Consider the following 16,829-nt stretch of genomic DNA (forward strand, 5'->3'; position numbering starts at 1 on the left):
GAGGCATAAATTTTGTTGGTTTTGAACCAAGATTTTGCTCGTTTACTAGTGTGCTTGGGGTCATTGTCTTGTTGAAACACCCATTTCAAGGGCATGTCCTCTTCAGCACAAGGCAACATGACCTCTTCAAGTATTTTGACATATCCAAACTGATCCATGATACCTGGTATGCGATATATAGGCCCAACACCATAGTAGGAGAAACATGCCCATATCATGATGCTTGCACCACCATGCTTCACTGTCTTCACTGTGAACTGTGGCTTGAATTCAGAGTTGGGGGTCATCTCACAAACTGCCTGCGGCCCTTGGACTCAAAAAGAACAATTTTACTCTCATCAGTCCACAAAATATTCCTCTATTTCTCTTTAGGCCGGTTGATGTGTTCTTTGGCAAATTGGAACCTCTTCTGCACGTCTTTTATTTAACAGAGGGACTTTGCGGGGGATTCTTACAAATAAATTAGCTTCACACAGACGTCTTCTAACTGTCACAGCACTTACAGGTAACTCCAGATTGTCTTTGATCATCCTGGAGCTGATCAATGGGTGAGTCTTTGCCATTCTGGTTATTTTTCTATCCATTATGATGGTTATTTTCTGTTTTCTTCCACACATCTCTGTTTTTTTTTGTCCATTTTAAAGCATTGGAGATCATTGTAGATCAATCAATCAATCAAATCAATCAATTTTTTTTATATAGCGCCAAATCACAACAAACAGTTGCCCCAAGGCGCTTTATATTGTAAGGCAAGGCCATACAATAATTATGTAAACCCCAACGGTCAAAACGACCCCCTGTGAGCAAGCACTTGGCTACAGTGGGAAGGAAAACTCCCTTTTAACAGGAAGAACCTCCAGCAGAACCAGGCTCAGGGAGGGGCAGTCTTCTGCTGGGACTGGTTGGGGCTGAGGGATGAGAACCAGGAAAAAGATCATGCTGTGGAGGGGAGCAGAGATCGATCACTAATGATTAAATGCAGAGTGGTGCATACAGAGCAAAAATGAGAAGAAACAGTGCATCATGGGAACCCCCAGCAGTCTAGTCTATAGCAGCATAACTAAGGGATGGTTCAGGGTCACCTGATCCAGCCCTAACTATAAGCTTTAGCAAAAAGGAAAGTTTTAAGCCTAATCTTAAAAGTAGAGAGGGTGTCTGTCTCCCTGATCTGAATTGGGAGCTGGTTCCACAGGAGAGGAGCCTGAAAGCTGAAGGCTCTGCCTCCCATTCTACTCTTACAAACCCTAGGAACTACAAGTAAGCCTGCAGTCTGAGAGCGAAGCGCTCTATTGGGGTGATATGGTACTACGAGGTCCCTAAGATAAGATGGGACCTGATTATTCAAAACCTTATAAGTAAGAAGAAGAATTTTAAATTCTATTCTAGAATTAACAGGAAGCCAATGAAGAGAGGCCATATGGGTGAGATATGCTCTCTCCTCTAGTCCCCGTCAGTACTCTAGCTGCAGCATTTTGAATTAACTGAAGGCTTTCAGGGAACTTTTAGGACAACCTGATAATAATGAATTACAATAGTCCAGCCTAGAGGAAATAAATGCATGAATAGTTTTTCAGCATCACTCTGAGACAAGACCTTTCTGATTTTTAGAGATATTGCGTAATGCAAAAAAGCAGTCCTACATATTTGTTTAATATGCGCTTTGAATGACATATCCTGATCAAAAATGACTCCAAGATTTCTCACAGTATTACTAGAGGTCAGGGTAATGCCATCCACAGTAAGGATCTGGTTAGACACATGTTTCTAAGATTTGTGGGGCCAAGTACAATAACTTCAGTTTTATCTGAGTTTAAAAGCAGGAAATTAGAGGTCATCCATGTCTTTATGTCTGTAAGACAATCCTGCAGTTTAGCTAATGGTGTGTGTCCTCTGGCTTCATGGATAGATAAAGCTGGGTATCATCTGCGTAACAATGAAAATTTAAGCAATACCGTCTAATATACTGCCTAAGGGAAGCATGTATAAAGTGAATAAAATTGGTCCTAGCACAGAACCTTGTGGAACGCCATAATTAACTTTAGTCTGTGAAGAAGATTCCCCATTACATGAACAAAATTGTAATCTATTAGACAAATATGATTCAAACCACCCGCAGCGCAGTGCCTTTAATACCTATGGCATGCTCTAATCTCTGTAATAAATTTTATGGTCAACAGTATCAAAAGCAGCACTGAGGTCTAACAGAACAAGCACAGAGATGAGTCCACTGTCCGAGGCCATAAGAAGATCATTGTAACCTTCACTAATGCTGTTCTGTACTATGATGAATTCTAAAACCGGACTGAAACTCTTCAAATAGACCCTTCCTCTGCAGATGATCAGTTAGCTGTTTTACAACTACCCTTTCAAGAATTTTTGAGAGAAAAGGAAGGTTGGAGATTGGCCTATAATTAGCTAAGATAGCTGGGTCAAGTGATGGCTTTTTAAGTAATGGTTTAATTACTGCCACCTTAAAAGCCTGTGGTACATAGCCAACTAACAAAGATAGATTGATCATATTTAAGATCGAAGCATTAAATAATGGTAGGGCTTCCTTGAGCAGCCTGGTAGGAATGGGGTCTAATAAACATGTTGATGGTTTGGATGAAGTAACTAATGAAAATAACTCAGACAGAACAATCGGAGAGAAAGAGTCTAACCAAATACCGGCATCACTGAAAGCAGCCAAAGATAACGATACGTCTTTGGGATGGTTATGAGTAATTTTTTCTCTAATAGTTAAAATTTTGTTAGCAAAGAAAGTCATGAAGTCATTACTAGTTAAAGTTAATGGAATACTCAGCTCAATAGAGCTCTGACTCTTTGTCAGCCTGGCTACAGTGCTGAAAAGAAACCTGGGGTTGTTCTTATTTTCTTCAATTAGTGATGAGTAGAAAGATGTCCTAGCTTTACGGAGGGCTTTTTTATAGAGCAACAGACTCTTTTTCCAGGCTAAGTGAAGATCTTCTAAATTAGTGAGACGCCATTTCCTCTCCAACTTACGGGTTATCTGCTTTAAGCTACGAGTTTGTGAGTTATACCACGGAGTCAGGCACTTCTGATTTAAAGCTCTCTTTTTTAGAGGAGCTACAGTTGTCTTCAATGAGGATGTAAAACTATTGACGAGATACTCTATCTCACTTACAGAGTTTAGGTAGCTACTCTGCACTGTGTTGGTATATGGCATTAGAGAACATAAAGAAGGAATCATATCCTTAAACCTAGTTACAGCGCTTTCTGAAAGACTTCTAGTGTAATGAAACTTATTCCCCACTGCTGGGTGGTCCATCAGAGTAAATGTAAATGTTATTAAGATGAACAGCCTATAATTGTTTGCACCTGCGTATAAGTTTTCCCCTCTCCAATCAACTTTTTAATCAAAGTACGCTGTTCTTCTGAACAATGTCTTGAACGTCCCATTTTCCTCAAGCTTTCAAAGAGAAAAGCATGTTCAACAGGTGCTGGCTTCATCCTTAAATAGAGGACACCTGATTCACACCTGTTTGTTCCACTGTATTCTCTTTTCACATGTCAATAATTCTTGACGTGGATATTTGCTCACTCAATTAATAAGACACGCCTAATCTGTCAGATTTCTTTATTTTTTAAATGTATTTCTGTATTTATTTTATTGTGACAACCGAATGGAGACGACAAAACCTGGTTGCAGCACGGGCGAATTAAGGGAATGACGAAACTACAGTTGTTATTATGAAATTCATTGTCTAAAACGATCACACCACATGAAGTTAAGCTCAGCGCTGCTCTGGCTCCAGGCACGAAGTCTGGAGAAAAAAGCGAGCAGCGCTTTTTTTGCAGTCAGCGCTGTGACCACGGATCGTGCTCCATAACAATCCCGCAAAAGTGGGATTTGTATTAATTATTATGTAGTATAATCAGGAAAGTGTTATTTATGTAACATATGCATTGATTTGTATAATGGCACTGTTTATCATGTTGATCATCTCATTTTATGTGGATTCCAGCGCTGGTTCATTTTGGAGTATAATTTACTCCACCTCTCGACCTGGTGTATATTTTCAGCGCAGCGTACGCCAACGACCACATTGATAAATGCCAAGTAGCGCAGCCGTTTTGGCGTACACCCCATATACGCTCAAATATCGCCGTTCTCTATTCCTCCTGTAAAGCAGGGGGATGAGAGTCCCAAACTACTGACCAAACAGTTATATTTCAGTGATAGTGATGCTTTTTAGACCATTAAAATCATCTGAAATAAATACAGACTATAGGCTTTTTTTATTTTAGAATGATTTTTTTATTCTTTAATGTTTCATCATAATAATCAATTAATTCAACACACAAGCTGCTCACCTCCTTCCTCAGGGGAACTTGGGCGTGTTCAGGTGGGGACTGACAGACGTGCTCCTGCTCCCTACGTGTCTGTTCAGAACATGCATAATTTTTTTGAGCAGAACAGCTTGCTAAACATATGCCTGCATTGATTATTTAACTAAAGCAACAGGAAAATGTATAAATCAGAGTTTTCTTCAGAAATATGAGCTAATATGGGGAGAAAAGTGAGCCATCTTATAAACTATGGACAAAGTTAGGAACAGACAGCAGGCTAATTAATGTTCCAGACCTTTATATCACATGAACCACTAACAGACCCACCGTGCCTGTGAAAGAGCTGGGTGACATACTGTCGCGTTTCTGCTGCCTGAGCTTTTTCTCTTTTCTTTTTTGCTTCCTGAGTTCCTAGGCATCCTGCCATCTCTGCCTGCACTGGCTGTCTGTGAAAAGTTGTTGTGCTCTGCAGCTGTCTAACAGAGCAAGTGGACTGAGCCATTTTACATAAATAGAGAGGTTGGGGGGGTGTGCTTTGAGAAATGTTTCCAAAACAAATAAACTCATTGTCACCAATACATTGTAAATAAAATATATGTGTGATTGTAAGTTTATTATATTGTGTCATATTATATTGTCAGTATTATAATGGTATTGGGGCCTCTCTGGGTCCCTGTCAATCACGATCCCCTAGAATCTTTCTTCGTATTCTCCCCCTGTTGGTGCCCCTGGTTAAGAGAGTGTTGAGGTTAAGTGAGTGTCCAACAGGGTGATGAGTGTGAAGTCAGAAACTAAAGGGGTGATGATGAATATTATCCGTGCATATGCCCCACAGGTAGGTTGCAAGATGTGGAAGGAAGAAGATTTTTGGATGCGAGTTAGACGAGTGGTGGAGAATGTGCCCAAGCATGAAAGAGTGGTGTGATAGGAGCAGCTTCAGTGGGCATGTTGGCAAGTGAAACAGAGGTGTGATGAGGAAATAATGGGTAGATATGGTATCAAGGACAGGAATGTGGAAGGGCCGATGGTAGTTGATTTTGCAAAAAAGTTGGAAATGGCTGTGGTGAATACCTACTTTAAGAAAAGGGACAAGAACAGGGTGACATAAAAGTGGAAGAAGGTGCACATAGGTGGACTACATTCTTTGTAGTACATTATTTGTTTTTATTTAAAAACAATATCATTTCAGTTAAGAGTTAGAGTTAAGAGTTTTTTTTTATTGTCGTGTGCACATTAAAAACAGGCAGTTTTACCACACAATGAAATTCTTACTCTGTTTATTCTCCGCTGAAAGTGCATGTAGAAAGTTCACATCGATTATTGACAAACACATTATAAACTGCACATTATTAGACTGATGAATGTATTATATACATTAATTGATGTACAGTTTAGAGGATGTGTAGATGTGCAGTTTATGCAGTATTGACAATTTTGTGCAATATTGTGGAGTTTTAAGCAGCATTCCTGCAGTGCAGGAGTCATAACATGCATGGATGCACAATTAGTGAACAGGCTATTATAATAAATACTTAAAGGATGATAGTAATAATGATGAGGAAAAGAATGACAGTGAACAGTCATTCACTTGAATAACAGTCACTCAGGTGGTGGTGGGGAAGTGTGTGAGGAGTTATTGAGAAGCCTCATGGCCTGTGGGTAGAAGCTGTTCACCAGCCTAGTAGTCCTGGATGTCAGACTCCTGTAGCGTCTGCCTGATGGTATTTGTGAAGAGAGAGTGTTGGGGGGTGTGTACTGTTCCTAATGAGGTTGTGTATCCTACACAGGACTCTGGCTTGGTAATGTCCTGCAGTGAGGGGAAGGCTGCCCCAGAGATGTACTGTGAGGTCTTGATCACATGGTGGAGAGCCTTCCTGTGTTGGACTATACAATTATCATACCACACATTGATGGCAGTGGTGAGGACACTACCAAATTTTCTCAGTCTTCTCAGAAAGTACAGTCTCTGTTAGGACTTCTTGATGATCTCTCGGTGACCAGGTGAGATCATCACTGATGTGAGTGCAGAGGAATTTGAAGGTTTTCACCGTCTCCACCTCTGTCTCATCAATGTATAGTGGTTGTGTGCAGCTTCCCACTCCTCCTTGGATCAATAACCATTTCTTTTGGTCTAGTCTGCATTGAGTTAAGATTATTGTTGCAACAACAGGATCCCAGATCTGCCACCTCTCTTCTGTATGCTGTCTCATCCACACCAGTGATCAGAACGATGACTGTAGTGTCATCTGCAAATTTAATGATGCCGATGTTGTTAAGGAAGGCTACACAGTCATACATGAAGAGTGTGTAGAGCAGGGGACTCAGTACACAGCCCTCTGGTGTCCTGTGCTCACACATCTTATGCTTGATGTGCGGTTATGAACTTTAACTGACTGGGGTCTGCCTGTTAGAAAATTCAGCACCCAGTTACAGAGGGAGGGTGTCAGTCTGAGTGTGAAGAGCTTATCTGTGAGTTTGTGGGGATGACTGTTTTGAATGCTGAGCTGTAGTCGATGAACAGTATTCTAACATATGTGTCCATGCCCTCTATGTGTGTGAGGACTGTGTGGATAGTGGTGTTAACTGCATCATCAGTGGATCAGTTCTGGCAATATGCAAACTGTAGGGGGTCTGTGTGTCTGGGATGGTCTTTTTAATGTGGCTCATGAGTATCCTGTCAAAGCATTTCATTATGACTGGAGTGAGTGCTATGGGACGATAGTCATTTAAGCAGGTGACAGTGCTTCTCTTGGGGATGGGCACTATGGTGGTGGACTTAACCAGGTGGGTACAGAGGCTTGTGTAAGGGACAGATTGAATATGTCAGCAAACACATCTGCAAACCCTGAGTTTGCAGCTGAGCTTGGCATCTGCAAACCCTGTTGATCAGTATCTTGGGCATCAAAGCGAGCATAGAACTTGTTCAGCTCATCTGGCAGTGTGGTTTGGCTGGATGTGACTGTGCTGCTCCTCTGCTGGAAGTCAGCGGTGTGAGGCTTGAGTCTGTTATTCATCTTTGTTACTACTTTTCCAGTTTTGGAGAACACCCATCCACACAACACAGAAACTGCTGACATACGAAGAAAGATTTTCTCCAGCTTGTAAAGACTTGGATAAACAGCTGCATTCATTCTGCCCATCTCTCCTTTCCTCACACTCTCAAACACTCACTGCACAGAATCACACAAACACTTTCTAAATTTTCACACTCACTTTACACTTACTCGCTAAATAACCAATTCATCTCTCTCTGGATGTGTATTTAATGTCTGTGTATGTAAGTGTGTAAATCAGTGTGTATAGTGTCTGAATATCTATGTTACAATGTGAGTGTATAAATGCATGATGGTTTATTTCATTTAATACTAATCTGACCTAAATCTCTCTCTCTCTCTCTCTCTCTCTCTGGTTCTCAATTGATGAAACTATGGTAATAATGCACACCAAAACTCTCCTCCTCTCAAAAAAACCATGATGTATGGAGTGACTGTGCCCGTTTATACGCACTACGAGGGTTTGATAACTCCCACCCTGAATTCAAATTAGTTTCACACGTCGCTGATTACGCGTGTGATGTAACAAAGCTTCATTCAGGGAGTCACATGATTTTTCACAAGATGAAGCGAGGCATCGAAACATCATGCAGCAACACTTCTGCTTTGAAAGATCAATACTGTTTCGAGCTGTCTGCTTCGAGCATAACATCACTAGAAGTCAGTTCCGTGGTGTCATGGATGTGGTGAAGCGCAGCACCAGAGCATGCTCCCAGACGTGACTTGACTTGATATTCTGGAGAAAGGCTCATATTGGCCAGTATCATTGGCCAATAGACATATGTCATCAGGCTCTGGTTATTACATTATCAGTACATTATTAGCTGCTACATTTCATATTAAAAGGAAGAACATAACATAGTGAAATGCAGTGGCTCACCACAACCAGCTAATTTGATAACTATCCAGTCCATACCTCCATTCCATACCTTTTGTACCATTGCACGCTGCGAACCCCACCCACTAGTGGGGGCAGCGTTTAGCTAAACATGCAGAGTTTGTTTTGCTGACGGACGATGGATTTGAAGGAGCTAATTGATGGTGCTAATTCTTCTAACACGCGCACACACACACACACACACACACACACACACACACACACACACACAAACAAACAAATCTATGCTGTAAGCCGTCTGGAGGCACGAAGAACTGTTAGGAGGAAGGTAGAATGAAAAGCTGGACTAATTTCTGATTTGAATTTTTCGCTGCACTGAGGACGTACACAGTCTTTTTTTTTTTTTTTTTGGGAAGTACACAAAGCCTGTGCATGGCATCACGGACTCCTATTTAAAGTTTGTTTTGGATTGTTGATGTCATAGCAACAGTGATGCACCAAAATGCAAGTCCCTTTTTGATTGTGTGTAAATTAATACATCTAATGACAAGGATCTACGAGGGCTGTCAATAAAGTAACGGTCCTTTTTATTTTTTTCAAAAACTATATGGATTTCATTCATATGTTTTTACGTCAGACATGCTTGAACCCTCGTGCACATGCGTGAGTTTTTCCACGCCTGTCGGTGACGTCATTCGCCTGTGAGCACTCCTTGTGGGAGGAGTCGTCCAGCCCCTCGTCGGAATTCCTTTGTCTGAGAAGTTGCTGAGAGACTGGAGCGTTGTTTGATCAAAATTTTTTCTAAACCTGTGAGACACATCGAAGTGGACACGGTTAGAAAAATTAAGCTGGTTTTCAGTGAAAATTTTAACAGCTGATGAGAGATTTTGAGGTGATTCTGTCGCTTTAAGGACTTTTCACGGTGCGAGACGTCGTGCAGCGCGCTCAGGCGGCGTCATCAGCCTGTTCAAGCTGAAAACCTCCACATTTCAGGCTCTATTCATCCAGGACGTCGTGAGAGAACAGAGAAGTTTCAGAAGAAGTCGGTTCAGCATTTTATCCGGATATTCCACTGTTAAAGGAGATTTTTTTAATGAAAGACGTGCGGACGGATCCGCGCGTCGGGACGCAGCCGACGCGGTGCGGCGGCACAGGAAAAACACCTCCGTGTTGATAACCATTTGTAAAATCCAGGCAGCTTTTGATGGCTTTCAGTGGAGTGAGTATATGAGAAATTGTTTAACAGGCAGGACATGTTCCAACTTGTCCTAAGGCTTTCAACAGAGGTGTTTTTCCTGTGGCGGAGCGTCGCGGCGGCTGCGTCCCGACGCGCGGACCCATCCGCACGTCTTTCATTAAAAAAATCTCCTCTAACAGTGGAATATCCGGATAAAATGCTGAAACCGACTTCTTCTGAAACTTCTCTGTTCTCTCACGACGTCCTGGATCAATAGAGCCTGAAATGTGGAGGTTTTCAGCTTGAACAGGCTGATGACGCTGCCTGAGAGCGCTGCACGACGTCTCGCACCGTGAAAAGTCCTTAAAGCGACAGAATCACCTCAAAATCTCTCATCAGTCGTTAAAATTTTCACTGAAAACCAGCTTAATTTTTCGAACCGTGTCCACTTCGATGTGTCTCACAGGTTTAGAAAAAATTTTGATCAAACAAAGCGCCAGTCTCTCAGCAACTTCTCAGACAAAGGAATTCCGACGAGGGGCTGGACGACTCCTCCCACAAGGAGTGCTCACAGGCGAATGACGTCACCGACAGGCGTGGAAAAACTCACGCATGCGCACGAGGGTTCAAGCATGTCTGACGTAAAAACATATGAATGAAATCCATATAGTTTTTGAAAAAAATAAAAAGGACCGTAACTTTATTGACAGCCCTCGTATTTTAGCCGTTATATAAAACAAATAATGCATGTTTTTACATTATTTCGAATGGAACAAATATTTAATTTGGTGAAAGATGGAACATACCATGTTCCAGCTTTCACCGAATTAAATATTCATACCATTGAAGTCATGAACATTCATTATTTGTATATTAGATGATGATCTCTGATATGACTGGTCCTGAGACCTATGACCTTGACACGGTCCACTGAGTTTTTCCACTAAGTTTGACTGAAAATGCCCTTTGTGTTTTGAAGATGTCTCTGCAGACAGGCAGGACAGATTAAAATAGCCTCGTGATGAGGCTAATGGCAAACCCATGGAAAATAAATAAAACAGGGTGAGGATGTTTTTGCGTTTACTCACCATTGATGACTGGTGTGAACACTGCCATACCTTCAAAGTTTGGATTGCTTACTGTTTTATCCAAAATCAGGCCCCCGACACTGGAAAAAGTACAAAAACTGACTGAAGTATGCCTGTGTATAAAATAGAGCTACTACATATTGTGTTTTCCAGAGTGTAAGTCACACATATTTTCCTGTATTATTATTATCTAAATTATTCAATTAAATTCAGACTTTATTGTCATTGTATAGCAGATACAGTGAAATTGCACATGTCCCTTAGTGCTACCAAATGAATGTACTGAATTGAATTATTTTATTTCAACACACATGGTTGAATAAAAAAAAAAAAATACAATATTTACAAACACAAAACAATACAGCAAAACAGAAAACAAAACACAACAATCCAAAACTGACCAAAATCAAAACCCATGTGACCGAAAGGGGGTGGGTAGAAGCATAACTTATCAAGACCCACCCCTTATTCCACGAAATCAATAAATACACTCACTACTAATTATATTCACACACACACACGTATGCAAACACATATGTATATACACACACACACATCCATATTATATACACATACACACATATATATCTATACACACATATATACACACACAAATACTTGTACAATACATATACCATCACATACGCTTCCCAGTCATATTACAGGACATACCCACATATACCTAAGCATACATACTTACACACAGCAAACATTACATACTTGCAGATGATACATATGGCTCGTTTTTGTAGAAGGAATATTTGTTTAGTGTTTGATTTATAAGTATTTCCCCACAACTCAATGCAATATGTCATATATGGTGCTATTAATGAATGGTATAAGGTAAGTAACCCTTCCCCTGATAGTATATCTTTGGCTTTATACAAAATGGCGATAGATTTGGACATTTTTGATTTAATATAGTTTATATGTACTTTCCAACTTGGTTTACTGTCAATTATAACACCAAGGAATTTATTCTCTGTTACTACCTCTATTTCCGTATTGTTTATAGTCAAATTTTTAAATTTAGGTAATTGTTTATTTCTAAATATAATACATTTAGTTTTCCCAAGGTGGAGTGACAATTTATTGGCATCAAACCAAGCCTTGAACTTCCCCAATTCATTCTCCACCATGTCCAGAAGCTGTCTGACATTATCACCACTGCAAAACACAGTTGTGTCATCAGCAAAGAGGGCACACCTCAGTGATCTCGACACCCAGCTTATATCATTAATAAACGGTAAAAATAACAATGGACCCAATACTGATCCCTGTGGCACACTGCATGTAATTTCCCGGAGTTCAGAATCGATATTGTTAAAATGAACATACTGAAATCTACCATGTAAATAACTATTAATCCAATCATATGCAAGACCTCTGACTCCGTATTGCTGCAATTTAGATAATAGTATTCCATGATTAACTGTGTCAAATGCTTTCTTTAAATCAAAGAAAATGCTTACTGTGTATTGTTTATTATCAATTGCAGTCGCTATATTTTCCAACAAATCCATCACAGCAAGTGATGTAGTCCGAGACTTTCTGAATCAGTATTGTTCTTCGCAGAGTATCTCATATTTTGATAAATAGTCCTGCAGTGTCTTAGCAAAAATTTTTTTCTAAAATTTTTGAAAATTGTGGCAAATGTGAAATTGGTCTATATAATTAGAAAAGGTGTGTTTATCGCCGGATTTAAACAGAGGTATTACTTTGGCTATTTTCATTTGAGAGGGAAATGTACCAGTGATCAGTGATAAATTGCAAATGTAATTGAAAGGTTTTACTATACAATCAATTTTTTCAATAAAGCCATATCCAAACTGTTAAAATCAGTCGATTTCTTACTTTTGGAACCATATACCAAATCAATTATTTCTCCCTCATCAGTGCCACCAATAAACATTGACATAGATTTATTAAATGATGTATTATTGACCCAGAAGTTGTTATTCGATGAGTCAATACTACTAGCAAGATTTTTCCCAACATTAACAAAATATTCATTAAAGTGATTAGCAATAGACTTGTTGTCATTAATCATATTGTTACTATTTAAATGAAAAAATGAAGGATAATCTCTAACATTTTTACCCTTATTATTTCATTTATAATATTCCATGTGTTTTTGATGTTGTTTCTATTTATACCCAGTAACTCACTATAATATCTTTTCTTAGAAAATCTCATAATATTAATTAATTTATTCTTATATATTTTGTATTTAATGTAAAACAATAAAAGTAAAAATATATATTTTTACATAAAAGTATTGAATAAAATCTCATTATTGCAGTATTGGTGTATGCTGTATGTACAGTAGTATACTAGTTTACATTCAGCTGGCCCTACTTAATTGTATGGTATTGCACATAGTAGTCAAGTTTATGCATCTAGAGCTATTATTGTTTGGGATAGAGACTATTTTTAATCTATTTGCCTGGGTTTTTATTGTCTTGAACCATTTGCCCGACAGCAGCAGTTCAAACAGTTAGTGTCCAGGATGAGTTTAATCTTGTAGAATGTTGTGGGCCCCTCTGAGGGAGCAGGAACTGTGTAGATCATCTAGAGAGGGGAGAGGGCAACCGCTGATTTTCCAGGTGGTGTTAATGATCACCTGGAGCATCTTTCTCTCAGCATCTGTGCAGCTGTTTAAACCATAGACAGATGGCAGTAGGTCAGGATACTCTCTATAGAGCACCATAAAAAGAGCAGGAGTAGTTTTTGTGTCAGATGGTAATTCTTGAGTATTCCCAGGAAGTGTAGTCTCTGCTCTGGCTTCTTAACGAAAGCAGTGATGTTGGTGCTCTAGGTCAAGTCCTCCTTGTTGTGGATGTCCAGAAACTAGAAGTCTGGGGCCCTCTTCACCAAGTCCCCAATGATGAGAAGAGGCTGAATGTCCGTCTTCTTTCATCCTGTAGTCGATGACCAGCTCCTTGGTTTTAGTTGTGTTCAGAAGCAAGTCATTCTACCTCATCCTGGTATGCAGCGCCCCCCCACCAAGATGAGCCCACCAACACAGCAGTGTCATCAGCAAGCTTGATGATGCTGTTGGCTGGAGGTGAACGGGTGTGCAGTGTGCAGAGTGTACAGGGTGTAGAGCAGGAGGCTCAGCACACAGCGTTAGATTGCTGAGGCTGAAAGCTGAGGAACTGTTGGGGCCCTACTTTCACCCTTTGGGAGTACTTAGACAGGAATCCTTGATCCAGATGCAGTGAGACACTCCCAGGTCTGACAGTTTGGAGACCAGTCTGTGTCAGGGTTTGAATTATTGCATTATATTTGGTCTGCTCTGTTCTGTTAGTTATTTTGTTTGATTGGTTTAGTTAGTTGTGTGTTATCTTGCAAGTCTTTTACCTGCATGGGTTTTTTCTGTCCCTATCTCTCTTAACTGTCTCTTGGTGTTTGGTGATGGGCGTTGCACTCTGTCTGACCACACCCTTGTTCTGGTGCTTTCCACACACATGTTCCTAATCTGTAGCTCATCACCTGGGTGTATATAAGCTTCACTGGTTGCACTAGTTCCTTGCCAGATCAATGCACCTTGTACCTTCTTTCCATCTCTGTTCGTATGTTTTCCAAGTCCTGCTTGCCTCGTCATGTTTTTTTGATCACCTGCCTGTTTACCTGACCATGCCTTAGCCTGATTATTTTTGTACTGCTGCTTCTTTTGGACTGCCTTCACGTGTATCGACCTCTGCAAAGTTTGTCACTAAACCGTTTTGAACTACAGAGATTTGTCTGAGTCTTGCATGTATCCCAGCCATTCCTACCATCAAGCCTGATAGTCTCGGTTGTTAGCATGGTTTTAAAAGCAATTTCAATTATTTATTCCTTTATATAGCGCCAAATCACAACAGAGTTGCCTCAAGGTTCTTCACACAGGTAAGGTCTAACCTTACCAACCCCCACAGCAACAGTGGTAAGGAAAAACTCCTTCTGAGGAAGAAACCTCAAGCAGCCAGACTCAAAGGGGTGGCCCCTCTGCTTGGCCATGCTACAAACATAAATTACGAAATAATTCACAGAACAATTCACAGAACAATTCTCGCACGAATATACAAGAATGCTGTTGGTGCACAGGACAAGAGGATCGCCAACACAAACACAACTCCCATCTCTGGATGGAGCTGCACCTTAAACAGACAAAACACAGAATCAGGCATCAAAGACAAAAATACTGTATAAATTGCCAGCATTAATCAACAAGAAAAACAGAAGAAATACTAAGGTGATCGCCAGCCGCTAGCCCTAAGCTTCACTAAAAGACCCAGAATTTAGGTGAAGTTGAGGCCGCGGCCCACTTCAATTACTAATAACATGAATTAAAAGAGTAATAAGCGTAAAACAAAACTGCACCAGTATGCTAGCCATATGAAAGGGAAAATAAGTGTGTCTTAAGTCTGGACTTGAAAGTCTCCACAGAATCTGATTGTTTTATTGACGCAGGGAGATCATTCCACAGAACAGGGGCACAATAAGAGAAAGCTCTGTGACCCGCAGACTTCTTATTCACCTTAGGGACACAAAGTAGTCCTGCACCCTGGGAACGTAAAGCCCGGGCCGGTACGTAGGTTTAATTAGGTCAGCTAGGTAGGGAGGTGCCAGTCCATGAATAATTTTATAGGTTCGTAGCAGAACCTTAAAATCTGATCTCACTGGGACAGGAAGCCAGTGAAGAGACGCCAAAATGGGTGTAATGTGGTCAAACTTTCTGCTTCGTGTCAAAGTCTGGCTGCAGCATTCTGAACCAATTGGAGACTCCTAATGCTAGACTGCGGTAAACCGAAAGATAGAACATTGCAGTAGTCCAATCTAGAAGAGATGAACGCATGGATCAGGGTCTCAGCATCAGCCATAGACAGGATGGGATGAATCTTCGCTATATTTTCGCAGGTGGAAGAAAGCAGTCCTAGTAATATTTCTAATATGGAGACCAAAGGACAACGAAGGATCAAAAATTACCCAAAGGTTCCTCACTTTGTCAGTGTGATGTATGACACACGAGCCTAGGCTGAGTGTTAACTGGTCAAATTGATGCCGATGTCTCACTGGACCAAGAACCATCATTTCAGTCTTTTCAGAGTTTAAAAGTAGGAAGTTTCTAGACATCCAACTTCTCACTGATGCAAGGCATTCTTCTAGGATTTTATGTGAACGAGATTACTAGCAGTTATCGCATATATAACTGAGTATCATCTGCATAGCAGTGAAAGGTAATCCCAAAATGCTGCAATAGTGCCCAAGGGGTGCTATGTAAAGGGGAGAAAAGCAGGGGCCTAAGACCGACCCCTGAGGAACCCAAATTTCATGTCACTAAGGTTAGCGGTAGTGTTACTGAACAAAACACAGTGAGAACGACTGGTAAAGTATGCAGTCAGCCATGCCAAGGGCACTCCCAGTAATCCCAAAATGATTTTCCAGCCTATCAGTAGAATTGATGATCCACTGTATCAATGCAGCACTGAGATCGAACAGCAACAGAACCGTAGTGGTTGTCCGAATCCATTGTAAGCAGAAGATCATTTCACTACTTAGTGAGAGCCGTTTTCTGTGGAAATGATATGTTTGTTAAAAGCAGGACTGCAGTGGCTCAAAGAGATTATTCTCAGTAAGATAGTCTACAAGCTGCCGTGACACCACTTTTTTCCAGAATTTTAGAGCAAAATGATAGATGTGATATCGGCCGATAGTTTTTCAATACACTAGGGTCAAGATTAGGTTTCTTAAGTAATGGTTTAATTACTGCATATTTGAAGTTTAGGAACAGATCCAGAAGTTAAAGAAAGATTAATAATTTCCAGCACAATCGGCCAAGAGTGGGCCACAAGTCCTTAAACAGTTTTGTTGTATAGGATCAAGTCAACAGGTTGTGTTTTTTTGTTGACATTATGAGTTTCGTTAGCATGTCTAGAGAGATACCATCAAATTCTGTAATCTAGGTAATACCTCAGTAGTGACGCCCACCTCAATAGCAGGGTGTAGTGGCTGGGTTTAAGGCATGCTGGGATATGTTTCAACCTAATGTTATCTATTTCTTCTCAAAGTAATCCAGGAAATCTTGTGCTGTAAAAGGAGAGTGAACTACAGGTGGTTGTCCATGAATAAGTGTTGCCGACGGTGTAACAAGAACTCGGAGTTATGCTTGTTTTTGTTGATCAAATCAGAGTAATAGGTCCACTTCGTAGCCAATAGTGCATGCTTATAGTCTAAGATAGATCACGCCTATGCAAGGTGGAATACTTCTAATTTTGAACGACGCCATTTCGTTCTAGACCTCTTGCCTTATGCTTGAGGTCACGCAGGTAATCACTGAACCAAGGTGACTGCGATTTGGGGGAGCGTGGTTTCAACAC

General features: G+C 40.5%; 1 pseudogene; it reads right to left on the bottom strand.

Moving 5' to 3' along the window:
• The window catches only part of LOC117507827, a 69,457-nt pseudogene that overhangs the window by 24,066 nt on the left and 28,562 nt on the right, over window positions 1-16,829 (bottom strand).

Source organism: Thalassophryne amazonica, chromosome 3, assembly GCF_902500255.1.
Source record: "Thalassophryne amazonica chromosome 3, fThaAma1.1, whole genome shotgun sequence".
Taxonomy (NCBI): domain Eukaryota; kingdom Metazoa; phylum Chordata; class Actinopteri; order Batrachoidiformes; family Batrachoididae; genus Thalassophryne; species Thalassophryne amazonica.